We start from the raw sequence: 14,870 nt of genomic DNA on the forward strand, positions 1-14,870 counted from the left end.
ATTAATGATTTTATTTTTTCCTTTACACCTTTTTCTTTTTTAAAAACTAATAATTTAATATTTTTGGGCATAAAAAAACAATTCTAATTAGATTTATAGTAGTGGGTATTAATAAAGCAAACTTGGATATTATATAAAGTTATTACGAAATTACAACAAAACCTCTTTTAGAGTTGATATATATGTACAACGTCTTTTCATTTTTTAATAATTTTATTTATTTAATTGATATCAAAAAAATATATACGTTCCAAAAACGGCAAAATTTCTTTTAATTCATATTAGGATATTTTCCATGTTAAATTCATTTCCGACCAACTCATGTGATTAGAAAATTCTCACATGCATTTAATATCCCGTTGATTTAAAATAATAATAAATATTAAAAATCAGTTTTTGGTTAATTTAATTAAGCACATTATTAAAATTTTATTCTTATTTGTTGATAATATAAACAGTTAATACAAGTGAATTGGGTAATTATTTAGTTTCTTTATTTGTCTTAACCACTATTTTTAATCGAAATAACTCGATTAACCTTTTTTGAGTTAGCTCTAGGAAAAGATTTAACGTTTAATTATGTATAGGTAAAATAATTATTTTTTAAACGGTAGAAGCCAGTTAGCAGACGTTTTTTTTATCAGTTGAAATTTAAAATGGTTTCCAATATAATTAAATCCCCAATTTGCAATAATAATTTTTACAAATCTAAAAGGGAATAATTGCTTATGAATTAGACTACATGACAAATAATTCTTAATCAAAACATAGAAATTATGGTATTACGCTTTCCTTTTTTAAGTTATATACTATATTAGGACTAACGGACATATATAATGTGATATTATATGTCTTTTAGAATATATACTAACCCTATCGGCACCTATGTTTTTCCATTAACCCTAAACCCTTAATACCGACTCTTACTTATTGAACGTGTCAAGATTCAAAGTATTTACAAATCTTCTTATAAAACTTTTACGATTTTTTGTAGTAAAAATTAATATTGCATTGATAAATTAGATATATAAGCTATGCACTTTATTTGTTTATTATATAATAAAACTTAAAACTTCTACTTTTATAACAAGTCTGGTTGAGAATCCTGATTTTTGTCATAAAAGAACCATTCAAAGGGTTAGTAATCTTTCATGTGAGGAAACATTAGATTTTTATTCTTTTTTTTGCAACAAGATAATTAACACTTTTTAATAGACAATGATAATTTATGTTAAAATAAAATATAAATTAAAAGGAGGTTTATTCTATAAAAAAGAAAGTGTGAACCTCAAGATCCCAAAAAATAATCATATTTATATTTTAAAAAAAAGAAATTGAGTATTTTTGTTTTAGATAATCATTTTTTTCTGAAGTTCTGATATAATGGCTTTGATTTTGTGGTCTAAATTTTAACTTTTTTTAATATTTGATCATTTTTTAAATATATTCTAGTTACAGATGCCATGACTCTAAGTATATTTTATATTTTTATTAAATATATAAAAAAAAATTACATCTCAAAAAAGAATGCCAATATTAAGATTATTTTTAAAATTAAGTTTGTGTTTACTTCTTAGAATTAGAATATTTATTTAATTTAAATGCATCTTATCCATTTTATTGAAACGCGTCTATTATATATCGTTTATAAAAGAAAAGATATTAAAAAAATTTTTTTATATAGGAAATAATACCGAGCAAATAGGTAAATTTATTTTGATAATAGAACGGAGGCTGAATCCTGTCGAAATTTCTTTATTACCTTATTTACTTATTGAGAAGGAATATAAATGGATGGAATCCTTACATTCATTTTACTTAACCTAAATATTACTTTGTATATAAATTTGAATAATGGCTTTGTCAAACCGCTATAGGGAAAATATTGGCATTTTTAAAATGGTCATAAAAAAGACACTTTCCCCTCACCTCTTCTTTTTTTGATCTAGATGTAGCCGATGAAATATACACATTAAATATTTGTTATATTTAAAAACATTACGACCTGATTTGTCTGTCTATGTTATAGACAATCAAAAAATTGACTGCTATTAATTCTTATTCTTGTCGATTTTAACCAATTCATAAATTTAAGTTTCTATAAGCCTATACATTTATTTTATTAAAATTCAATATAGAATGTATTTCCTGTCTTAATTTTATTCTTCTAGTAATTTCTCACAATTTCAAATATAAAAATTGTTTCACCCGAGCTTTCCTAAACCCAGGTTTGGTCCGATCCTTTGAAAAGCCTATAGTGAAAAAATTTCAAGCTCAAAATATATAATTTTCTATTTTAATAATATGCATTAAATTTTAATTATCACATTATTAATTTAATTATTTCTATCAATAAGTTTATACTTAAAAATGATGAATAGATGTCAAAATTGCAATATTATGTTCAAGACAATATAGTTATGTTCAATTTTTATTTTAACCACCATACCCTGCTTAACCACTTTACTCTGGGTTTGGGTAAAATGGCGATGTTGACACACTTATAATTAACACAGCGCCTAAATTATAGGTATATTCCTATTTTAAAAAAAGATTTTTCCCCTCAGCTCATCATTTATGATATAATTTTGAAAATGGTAACCGTGATAATGGTTAAGCCATGCTATGTTTCATTGGGAAACGATAACTTAGTCCTATTGTTTAACTTCATATATTTTGTAATTTAAGAATCGCGATACGATGTCGCGCTCTTTTACGCTTAATATAAACGAAGCCTTAGAATTAAAATATTATTTCGATTTAAAATATTTTCTGTTCTCATTTAAATTGCATTTTTAAAAATATTTATCATAAAAACAGTTATACTGATGAAAGAAATGAGTAAATTTTACTATAATTTTAAATTCATATCTTTAATAATCAAATATATTATATTCCTTTTTTTATAAAAAATGAAAATCGTTAAATTTGAATATATATATTCAGTTGCCAATTTGTTTTATATAATAAATAAAAGGATTTCACATAAAACTTCTATTTTTATTTAAAAAATTTAATTATTATATATAAATAACATGTTTGCATGAGAAAACATTATCATATTTTTATCCACTGGTCTTGAACTTTTTCAACTTTTTTAATAATTTTTAAAATTAGCAAAAAAATGGCTTACCAAAGTTTTTATAGGGCTTAAGCCCCTATGCCTTTTCCCCACTAACGACGCTTATTGTATTTATCTAAACTAAGCATTTTCTCTAAGAAATAATTTCTAATAATATATGAAGATTCAGATTTATTTAGTTAGAAAGCGTGTTGTAAATATATTCAGGAAAGTTTCTAATTCAAAACATTAAATTTATATTTTCTTAAAAAAATTAAAATTATTTTTTAATTATAGCTCCAGATTACTTCGACGCTTCGCGTAAATTTAATTTAATATACAATCATAGAAATAAACATATTTTTACAGAATTTTAGAATAATTACTAAATAAGGATAAAGTAGTAGAGAGAATTCAAGCGCTTGAGAAATTGAGTGTTTGGTAATCTATCATTATAAAAAAAGTAAATTATGTCATATTGATATCTAGATTAGAGATCTGCAAAGCCCGATTTTGACTGACCAATTTTTTATATGGAATCGAGCCGGGAAAACAATTTATCACACCGAGTCCGGTCGGGCTGTGCATAAAAAATTTGGGCCGGACTAGACAATTCATAAATAAATAATTATATCAGGTCCCAAATATCTTTCAAATAATTTTTACCTTAAAATTTTGATACATTTTTTTGAATTTCACGTCAATATTTTGATTTTGATTATTATTATTTGTAAAATAAATTACAGTGTATTCTTATTCCTTTATGTCTTAAGAACTATCTAATTAAATACTAAATGTATAAATAAAATATAAATTTATTTATAAATTAAACAGTGGCCTGACTTTTCATAAAATTTTAAGAGGGACCCATCCATGAATTAGTAAAAAAAAATTATAGGACCTAGACGGACAGGATAAAACACTTAAATAACGAGCGGGCAGGACAGGGCAACACAAAGATCTTTATAGCTGTAACAATTTGATTTTGCATATATATGATCTAGATACAGATACATGACTTAAGAATGTATCTAGATCTATTCGAAATTAGTTTTTAAAACTCAAATTATATTACATTTTTTATTCAATTTTCATATATTATTGTTAGCTTTTATTAAAACATTCCTATAAATCTTTTGATATTTTTCAGCTATTTTCTTTTTAATATTATTTGGACTATTTTATCGAGTGACACTACTTTTTCTTTGATTTATTACATTTATTATTTTATAAACAACGAACGAATTTGCCGCATGTTTGAGCAATTGTGAATCAATTAAGGCATCTCCAATGTTATATTATATTTTAAACTTGATTAAGGGAGAAGGAATTGTAAGATTTTTCTTGTTTATATATTTGGGTGAAGTATCATTTATATGCCCATTATTAGGAGGATAATTTAGTATATTAGAATCATCTAATTTTGTTCTTTGTTCTCGATTTTCAATATTCTGTCTGCTAACGTAAAAGAATAAATATTTGACTTCAGTACAGGCCTTTTGGGTCCTAACTTAAAAATCGGGATCTATCACGTTGTATTTTCACGTTACACAGTCTCATTGTAGTTGTTGTTTAATATACGAGTTATTAATGATATTAAAGCTATAGTATTTGTACCTTAAACAATGTATTTCTTGTATCAAACCTTCGGAAAGGCCCCAGCCAAAGTGTCTGGCAGATCAATATTGTAAGCATTGCTCCTTATAATGAGTATTTATTGATATTTTTGTTTATACAATATTCGAAAAGGATAGGTCAGAATTTTTTTAATATATTTATTTATATAAACAGGTGTTAAAGCTAACTCCATAAGTAAGTTTATATTTTTAATCAAATAAACTCCTAATTTCATAAAATTTACATATTAATTGGAAAACATGCTTGACTGAGTAAACATTGCCTCATAGAAGGTTTTTGGAGGATGCTTCTCATCTAAAATAACTATAGGATTATAAGGGCTTTAATAGTTTTCCCTGAATAAACATTTGATTTATATCAAAATCTTAAAATCTTATCAATCATTAAGAATTGAATAATATTTGTAAATATTTGTAAATATTTATTAAGCTTAGAGGAAGAGTTTCAGCATAAACAGAGCAATAATCCGATTTATTAGACCTTTACTTATTTCTGATATTTAATAATTTTATTTGCATCTTTTGTTATACTGATAGTTTTCCCAATTTGTTTGACGCGTATAGAATAACCCTCATTATTATTTTAACTATTAGTCGCCAAGGCTAGGGATATAGGTAAATTTATACATATTTTTAAATATTAATACACTTATGTTTGGTAAATTAAATTATTAAGAAATTTTACTTTAAAAAAAAATAAATCAGAATTAGAGTTATAGTATATGTGGTATGTTTGTCTGTATGGAATAAATTACTAATCCGAAATTTTCCCATAATAATTCGAAATATCTCCTTTTTAATTATTTATGGCAATCTTTAAATGTGAGAAGTTTGGTTTTACAGAATAAAATCCGGTATTTGCGTTCTATCTTCTTAATTTCATACAATTTTGCCATATTTTTTTTTCAATATTTTTTAATTTAGATAAAACTAGTAGTGTTGTTAAAGCCCGATTAAAATTTTAACCAAAAGAGTTCTATATTAGCCACGAGATTTGGTAAAGATCTAAACTTCTCTGCCACCTATAAACAAAATTTCCAGGCTACATAATATAATTTTGGCTAAAATCTTGATTTAGCCGTTTTTAAAAAGTGGCTCAAATTGGGCTTTTTAACAACACCAGATGAAATCTATATTATAAAAAAAAGATTAGTTCAAAAGTTCATGAGAAAATTTTCTAAAAATTTACAAGGTAAAATTGCATACTGGTATTTATTTCCGATAAAATTATAGCTCTCAGATTTAAAAATTATTTTCAGTTAACAAACAATGGTTTCCATATAAAACAACCCATGTGTATACTTTTATAAATTTGCTTATTAGTTCATATAACTTGCCTAAACGAGATAAAAACATCGCAGTGGAAAAAAAATATCCAATTTTACTGATAACTTATTAATAAAAAACTCGTTTTTTAATAAAAAATTTTAAACTATTTTGAAATTATCTTAAATTTCTTAATATAAGTTTTATTTATGATACAATATAATTATATTTAAAAAAACCAGTCCAGTATTTCTCATTTTTGCTTTCGTCAGTGAAATTTATTTTAATATCCAGCTGCTCTTTATTAAATTCTATGTATTTACATAAACTTTTACAAAATAAGAATGTAGGTATTTGTGTTGTTAAAATAACTAGTTAAAAGTAACTATTTACCTGTAACTAGTTTTACATTTCTGCTAAAAAATAACTGTAACTAGATATATTTTAAAAATTGTAACTAGTTATATTTTTTGAAATGTAACTGAAAAGTAACTAGTTACGTCTAAAAATATGTATGTATAAATCTAAATAATATATTCAAATAATTAATTTTATTTTTAATATGTGAATTGATCATTTATTAAAAGAATATTAAAATTATAATTAAAATACTATAACTTTATAAAAAATATAATTAAAAGAAGAGAAATAAAAAAAAAATATATTTTAAGTTTGGTCGGTGGGGCTTAATGACCCATGTATAGATATACAGTTGGATCGACAAATTTATTGATATTCTTTGTCGTAGGCAGATCCCTACTTTTGAATCACCTGTGATTAAACGTAACCTTTGCCCTATCATTTTGAATAATTTTAGGGCTTGGGGTCCAAATAATCTACAGGTATCTGAGACGACCCGAACAAACAAAAGATTATTAAGGTGGCTATATTTATTTTTAGTATTTTCAGCTTTAGTGATGGAGATAACATTAAAAGGTCTGGCAAAAATATCTACACATGTTTAATCACAAGCTTGTGGTAAACCTTGGTTCCAAGGGACTAGCTTTGTGTTTAAAATTTTGTTTAAATGTCTGATTGTGTTTGCAAAGGATATGTCCAAATAGATTTTCTTTTCTTAAATTGTTACATTGCTGGGTTTTATAATTTTGTAACCAAATTCAAGTAATAAACCTATTTTTTAATATTATATTTCCTTACAAATTTAGGACAATTTTCGATATTTTTTGCCCTCAAGTTGCTGGCAATATTTATGCTCTAGAATTTCATAAGTTATAAATGTATTTTTTTAAATTTTACTAAATTAGAGCATAAAGGAAAGATAAAGATTTAGATTATTTTGGAATTAAATAATTTTTGTATAAAATGCTAAATTAGTCATCATTACTTACTAATAAGAAAAGACAAAGACTATGAAAGAAAAACAAAATATTATAATGCAGATATCAAATATCATTTCCTTCAACAAAAGATAAATCAAATAACCCTCATTCTATAGGCTAATTTAATTTTTTTGAAAATTGGGGAATTATCTAAGGTATTTTTGTCATGGTCCTCTTGTTCAAGATTATATTGCCTTCTAAAAAAATAGGTAAACTCTATGATCTAAAGTGTTTTCCAAAATTATACAATAGGATGCATGCATATATAATTAAATAAAAAATAAATTATCTAATACCCTTCCCTTATTATTCTTATTATCACAATTTTCTTGGCAAAAAAACTCCAATATTATACAGTTCTATTTGAATTAACATTAAAAAATATATATTTGCAATAAGTTTAAAATAAATATTTGCAACAACTGTATATATAAATATCATATTTGCAAATATATGAGTGAAAAAATTATTAATTCTTAATACATAACCTGAAACCCATTTTTTAGATATAATAGACCATTTTAAAATTTATAAGAACCAGAAAGTAACTTATAATGTAACTGTAAATAACTAGTTATTTTTACCAATGTAACTAGTAACTGTAACTATTTATGTTTCAAAAGTAAATTTAACAACACTAGTAGGCATATATAAAATTATAAATAGTAGTATTTGATAATACAAAAATGAAATAACTGACAAATTTAACATATATAATAAAACACGCATAAGAAATAACAAATTAAGTGACATTTATATGTTTTTATTATATAAATAGCTAGTATGGCTAACGTTATGAGTAAATTTACTTTTTATTTTTTTATTATTCAGAAATTAACCACTATATGACCTATTAGATGCATCATAAATAAAAAACTAATCATTCATCCATTTGTTTTATTTACTTTACACTTGTCTATTCGACGTTCAAAGTTAAATTGCTATATAATGAATCATACTGAGCAATTAACCAAGCAGAGTATGGAAGTTTTTAGCAACTCATACTCTCAAATAATAATAAAAAGAAAATCATAAAAAAGTTTTTTTTTCTGTAATGTGTACCTGAAAGAAGCCGAGAAATAAGATCATAAAGAGGAAAATTTAAGGAGTAAAAATATATTATATACCCAGATAACTTGGATAAAATATTTATATATCGTCTGATATAAATTTATAAATTCCACTTTTATATTTATCCTTTACGTAGTAAATATTCCAAAGTCCCCCTCCATGGCATGCATTAATAATTTAATCTCAAAAGCTCTTAAAGGGGCCAGTATCTCAAATAAACTGGAGCTCAATCATTTATGATAAGCAAAATAGAAGAACCCTTTGTTACTTGGGATCCACAAGCAAATATTTTTTCGGAACGATCCAACAGAAATGTCTTAGCTAGTTCGGCAGAAATTTTGAAAATACAAATATTCAGACGATAACTTTTTATCCTACTTGTCATCAATACTCCTGGTGTTTTTAGTGAGGAGTTCCTTAAATTTATCACATTGTTAGGAAAAAAAATTAGGCCCAAATAAGTTGCGATCATAATGAAGCCTTTTATTTTAAACAGCCATTACGATGGTTATTAGTCAAAGTAATTGTATTGCTATTCATGGTTCCATATCACAATGCAAGTAGACCGATTTCATAATTGTTTTTTTAAGTTAATTTTTTTCTTATTCAGTTGTTTTTTTTTAATTTTTATTTATATGAGCAATATTTTTATAATCGTTAAATTTTTTTTTATATGACTTTTATTTAAATCCTTTTTTTAATAATAAACTCAATAGATACATGAAAAAAAATTTAGTGAAAAATGCATTGATGTATCCATATTCTCCTTATATAAATAATCTTCATTTTTCAATCATCTAATCACACATTTTTTAAGTTGATGATTCGATTCTCTATCTTTTATTAAGGATGTTTTATAAACATTTTTTTTTTGAATTTCATTTTATTTATTTTAAATTTTCATTTTCAAATATTCAAAACGCCTTTAAAAAGAAAATATATTTAATATTATATAAATTAAAATATTTAAAAAAAAACTGTGGAGAGGGATTAAAAAATTACTTTTGTCAGGCATTAAAATTTATATTCATATTTTGCTTAGTGTGTAATAAAGTTGTATTTACATTTTGATTTTTATGCTTAATTTTTGGCAATAATATAAAAATAAATTTACACTGTTTATCATGCCATATTGTTTTATCGGTGCTTTTAAATTTTTATCGGCACCCCAATGTCCTCATGCCGAATGTATAAAAATGCAAACGCGCCTCATCCGAATAATAAATCAGTGTACAAGTCTACATGAGAATATATATTTAATTTTGTTTTTTTAATTAAATAAACAGCTGAAAGGGCGAAATGTAAACTAATATTATTGTTAATACATGTTCATAATATATATTCACTGTTATGATCAGTGGCGTAGCTACGGGGGTGGTTTTCGGGTTCGGACCCCTCCCAGAGCAAAATTATTTTTTAGATTATACGTTCAAAAGACTTAAAAGTGATTTTATATCAATTATATTTTTCTGGTTTTGATGTTTGTGGAAGGATATTATATTACTATTGAAATTATTCTGGATATTATTATTATAAAGTTATTGAGAATAATCTACTAAATTATAATAATATATTATTGATGCATTTAAAAAATATATTTATTATATATTATCGAAGATATAGTTATGATTTGTAAGATAAACCCGGCCGAAGGCCGGGCAAAAGGGCCGAAGGCCCGTTAAATGGGGTCTGGGGGCGAAGCCCCCAGCTTTTATATGTATGGACCCCTCTAAGGAAAATTCCTAGCTACGCCACTGGTTATGATACTATTAAATAAAGATTTTCAAAAAATTGATACACGACTTGTGATAGGCTTGTATTAAATGTAAAAATTAAATAAAAAGGCAATAAGAAAGGTCACTATGGTTTATAACTTCTATCATGGTTCTGACTAGTGTTGTAAAACGGTTAACTCAATACTTTCACTAAAAAATATTACGTAAGTCTTGAGATTTCATTAACATATACTTTTTGGCCTATCATATTGACCATTTTTAAAAATCGTAATTACACTCGACATATAATAACTGTTTAAGATTTCTGCAATTTTTATTTTTTTAGAATATGATTTATTTTTTGGTAAAATTCAGAGTTTGCATGAGTGATAATGATAGTAGCCATTTGCCTCCAATATAGATGGATAGAGAATAGAAAAGGAGTGAACTTGGGAATATAGTAATAAATTAACACTATTTATAGAAGGACAAAATAATTGGTAAATGATTCTATGAAAATAAATCTAAAAATAACCTTTTACACACACATAATTTTAAAACATTTTACCTTTATATACGCTCGGGACTATTTTTATCTATTATTAACAACCAGTTAGTTATCAGCAGCCATTACAATCTAAGAGCAAAATATTTTGGCTCGTAATATTTTCTGTATAAACTATTGAGTAACCGTTTTTAAAATCAGCTTAAATCGAGCTATTTATCTCATGTACGTTTTTATGCTTATTAAAGAAGAAAATGTTTCATTGATAGAAGCTAATAGGTAGAGTTGCCAAAATATATAATAATTTTTATATAATATAATAGGGAAATAGTCAAAAATGTATTTGAAATTATACACCTATAACATTTTTTCGAATAATAACAACCATATTTAACCGTTAATATCATAGTTTGCATTCAACTAGTAATGCATTATGGGATACTTTAGCATCCTCACAATAAAAATCTACCAAATATTTAATTTTGAATTTTTCTCTATCAAGATTTGAAATAGATTCGGAGAATTTTGGCATGTATGTGAGTGCTTCTTGATTAATCAAGAATTCTTTAATTTGAGTATAAAAATATCCAAGAGGGAGATAAAGTGATTTATTTTTTAGTATACTTTAACTGATCCTATATCCATTTTGGTAAGTTTGAATCGCCTTGATGCTAGTCGAAGTCGAGGAAGACAAATATTAAATTCATTGAGCCCAGCTTTTGACTCAACAATGATATGAAATTCTTCATCTACATTTACCCTAATTTCCCTATTTTCAATATAATGCTTTTAGTGGGAATTTTAAACGGCTTGATTTTGAGACGAATTTTAGAAACGGCTATCTCACTATTTTATCCAAAAAAAGCCTGAAGATCTTACTCATCGAAGGCACAAAGGTTTGGATATCTATTAGCGGAATCTCGATGCTTGGGCAATATTTTCTGACTAAAATATTGAGTTAGCCGTTTTTAAAAATCGTCTCAAATCGAGCATTTATAAATCAAATCTATGTCATTTTTTAAAATATTTTACTTTAGTTTTGCAGTGAATCAAATAATTTGGTAAATAAATTTAACGTTGCCGAGGAAAATTTGAAATCGATATTAATTGATAGAATAAATTAGTAGTGTATTTATTTCTGGTATGAATATGTTAAATAATAAATTAGAATATATCTATGCAACAAGAGGTAGAAATCAGTAAAATATTTTTGGAAAGTATATATAACCGATCTGAATTTTTTGGCTTTGGAGGGACCTTCCCCCACCCGCTGCCATCAAAAGTGTTTGAGTTAGAGATATTTACTCGGTGCTCTTTGACAAAAATATTCTACAAAAATGAAAGATGAAGATGTATCTTTGCATAGTAAAGCCAACGATCCCTAGTAATTAGTTGTATACCGCAGCTGAAATCGAGAATATAGGCGTCGTAAAAGTAGATTTTTCAGGAATTAGCACTTATGATTTTCTCTCATACAGACGCTGCCTTAAAGTTAGAATTAATATTATTATTATATTATATATAATATAATTTCATTTCCATATTTTTTTTAGTTCAATCAAAATATGTTCAATTTTATTTACACATCTTATAGCAATTTGTTGAAGCAAATGATTATAGCTACCAAGCCTCCTATTTATGTAATATTTAAAAATTTATAAAAAATTTTTTATTTAGTAGATTTATTATAGTTTATAATTTTGTCAAAAAATTTTAAGAGTGATTGTTATTTCTTTTCATTTTTTATTGTGCCTAAATTATTTGTCATATGAAAACCTTTTTAAGGCTTTTCAGTTATGATTAATTTTAAAATAGATTGGAAATATTTGACTTGATTAATGAACTTATAATAAACATATTCTTAATGTACTACTCTCTATTTAATGCATATAGGTTATACATTCAAAAAATTAAGTAATTTTTATTAATTACATTATTTTCATTTTTTTAATGGATAATATTTGGTATTCATACAATTTGGTTGAAAGTTATTTGCATCTTTGAAGTAAATGATTTTTTTGTGATATATTGAGCCTAGTACTCTGACAAATTGTAAGAAGTAATCTCAAAAGACTCCAAAAATATTGTTGACTGGGACAAATCAAATTTGGCTTATATCCACATATTAGGTTCTGTTAAACTGATACTAAAAATCTTTTATTAGATCAAGCTGAAAATTTTTTACATACCAGGGAGGCCAAAGGTGGTAAGATTATTTCATTAGGTTTGTTCCTTCAACATAAATGATTTCGAATTTTGACTTTAGGCTGTTTCCTAAATATATTGGAAAAACCCTCAAATTTATAAATTTTCGCAAATTAATAAAATTATGAAACATATCCGGAATCTTCCATTAATTGTTTTTTAAAGCTTTGTAAAAATTGAAAGTAAAGAAAAACGAAAAAAAAACAAAACGAAAAAAAAAACAAAACGAAAATAAAATAAGAAAAATAACAATGCCAACAAATACATTAGAAAATTATTTTGATATACATGTGTCTGGAAATAGCCTTTTATTAAAAATTAGTTATAATGATAATTAACATTAAAATTAACAAGTTTAAAATTTTTATTAAAAAAATCGACATATATCTAAAAAAAATATTTCTAAATAATAGATAATTTTTTATAATGAAATAGGGCAAATATTTTTATAAGGATTATAGATCTACATATTTCTTAAGATATTCTCTGCCGGGATAGTCGTGATATTTTTTTCCCCTAAAGTGTTTTTAAAAAATTAGTTTTATCATCAAAGTTCACCAGAGTAGAATTGTCAAATGATAGAAATATACAATTTTCTAGGAAATAATTAGGCGGCAGGGATTGATGAATGGATATGCAGATTTAATTTAATGAATGAGTTTATACAAGTATAATTCAAAACTATGGGTTTTTCTTTTGTCCAGGAAGTGAGTTTTATTTTGTCTAAGGTATTGAATTCTTCAAATTAATATTAAGGGAAAGGAAACTCATTATGTATGAGAACATTTATTGCACGATCCAGCAAATGTGTATCTTTTAAATATTTGCAATATAATTGATAGTATCCTTTGCTATAGCTGTGGATCTTGAGCTACAGGTGGGTGAGATAATTATAATTGTGAATCGAATGCTAATTTATATCTGAAGTTTTTGGTGTGAGGGGATGGGGGGTGTATTTCAGGTTCTGACTATAAATACCGGCTAAATTTATCTTTTATTACCTCTATACATTTGTTTTGAAATAGGATATTGCATTAATTTTATCGATGGTGATCCAAAGAGGGTATAATTAATTATGCTGGTTGGGCTGTTATCTAAGGAATTTTAGTAATTCACATTTCTAAGTTTAGTGATAGTTGGTGATGTAGTAAAATTTAGGATATTTAATTTTTTTATTTTATACTTTATATTATCTATTTTATATTTCTTAAGCTAGATATGGTCCTAAAGACTTATTTGGAAAATTTACAATTAAATTGATTTATTAACATGGTCATTTTTTCTTATTTTTTATAATAGTAATTTGCTAATATTTTCAAGTTTTTTAAAAATAATTTACTATTGTCTTATTATTATTTCGATATCATAATAAAAATTTTTGTTCAGCATATGAAATCAGATGTCTATTTTGTTGATTATTTTAAAAATTAAAATTTAATAAGAATGTAACAATAATAAAAAATACAAAAATATTATAATATGTTGGTTGTTAGAATTCTAACCTTGCGTGTTTTAATTGGAAGGATACGGAAAATTAATTTTGTAATATCATTATGTATTTTAAAATTATCATTATAAAAAATTGATACCCCTCATTTCACTTAATTACAATGTGCTAATAACAGTTTTCCTCAAAATACAGAGATTTTGATCTCTGATATCAGAAAAGAAGACTATAATTGCAATATTTTAAATTAGAAAAAATATTTGCTGCAGTTATTAATTTACGTGATTTTTTAAATTTTAAATATTATATGAATGAAATACTAACCTTTCGTGTTTCTTAACTATCTAACAATTACTCTACTTATTTAAAATAATAAATAAATAAAATTTCGGTTGACACATTTATTAACATCCATTTTTAGATAATACAGTGGTAAAATCATATTCAAAGTCTTTTCGCGATTGTTTATTTTCTTCTATTATTTTTCTAACATATTTAATAATTTTAGCAAGCACACCTTATTTCCATAAATTGTATTATTATATTGATATAAATCTTAGTAAAATCCTGTTCCATGTAAATATTTTTATAAAGATATGTTTACTCTTTACCTGGAAGTGAAA

General features: G+C 24.8%; 1 long non-coding RNA gene across 2 annotated transcripts; it reads left to right on the forward strand.

Moving 5' to 3' along the window:
- The first annotated feature begins 452 nt into the window (after window positions 1-452).
- Window positions 453-14,179, forward strand: LOC135930363 (uncharacterized). Of its 2 annotated transcripts, none has more exons than XR_010572742.1 (12): window positions 453-476; window positions 1,453-1,473; window positions 1,685-1,705; window positions 2,821-2,841; window positions 3,359-3,382; window positions 4,853-4,873; window positions 5,293-5,313; window positions 8,083-8,103; window positions 9,662-9,676; window positions 12,190-12,235; window positions 12,489-12,509; window positions 14,017-14,179. It is a non-coding gene; the product is annotated as an uncharacterized LOC135930363 (long non-coding RNA). The 2 variants fall into 2 exon arrangements; XR_010572741.1 differs by having other exon boundaries at window positions 14,013-14,178.
- Window positions 14,180-14,870: the final 691 nt, after the last annotated feature.

The sequence above is a fragment of the Gordionus sp. m RMFG-2023 genome, chromosome 5 (assembly GCF_954871325.1).
Source record: "Gordionus sp. m RMFG-2023 chromosome 5, tfGorSpeb1-WG-v2, whole genome shotgun sequence".
In the NCBI taxonomy this organism is placed as follows: Eukaryota; Metazoa; Nematomorpha; class Gordioida; order Chordodea; family Parachordodidae; genus Gordionus; species Gordionus sp. m RMFG-2023.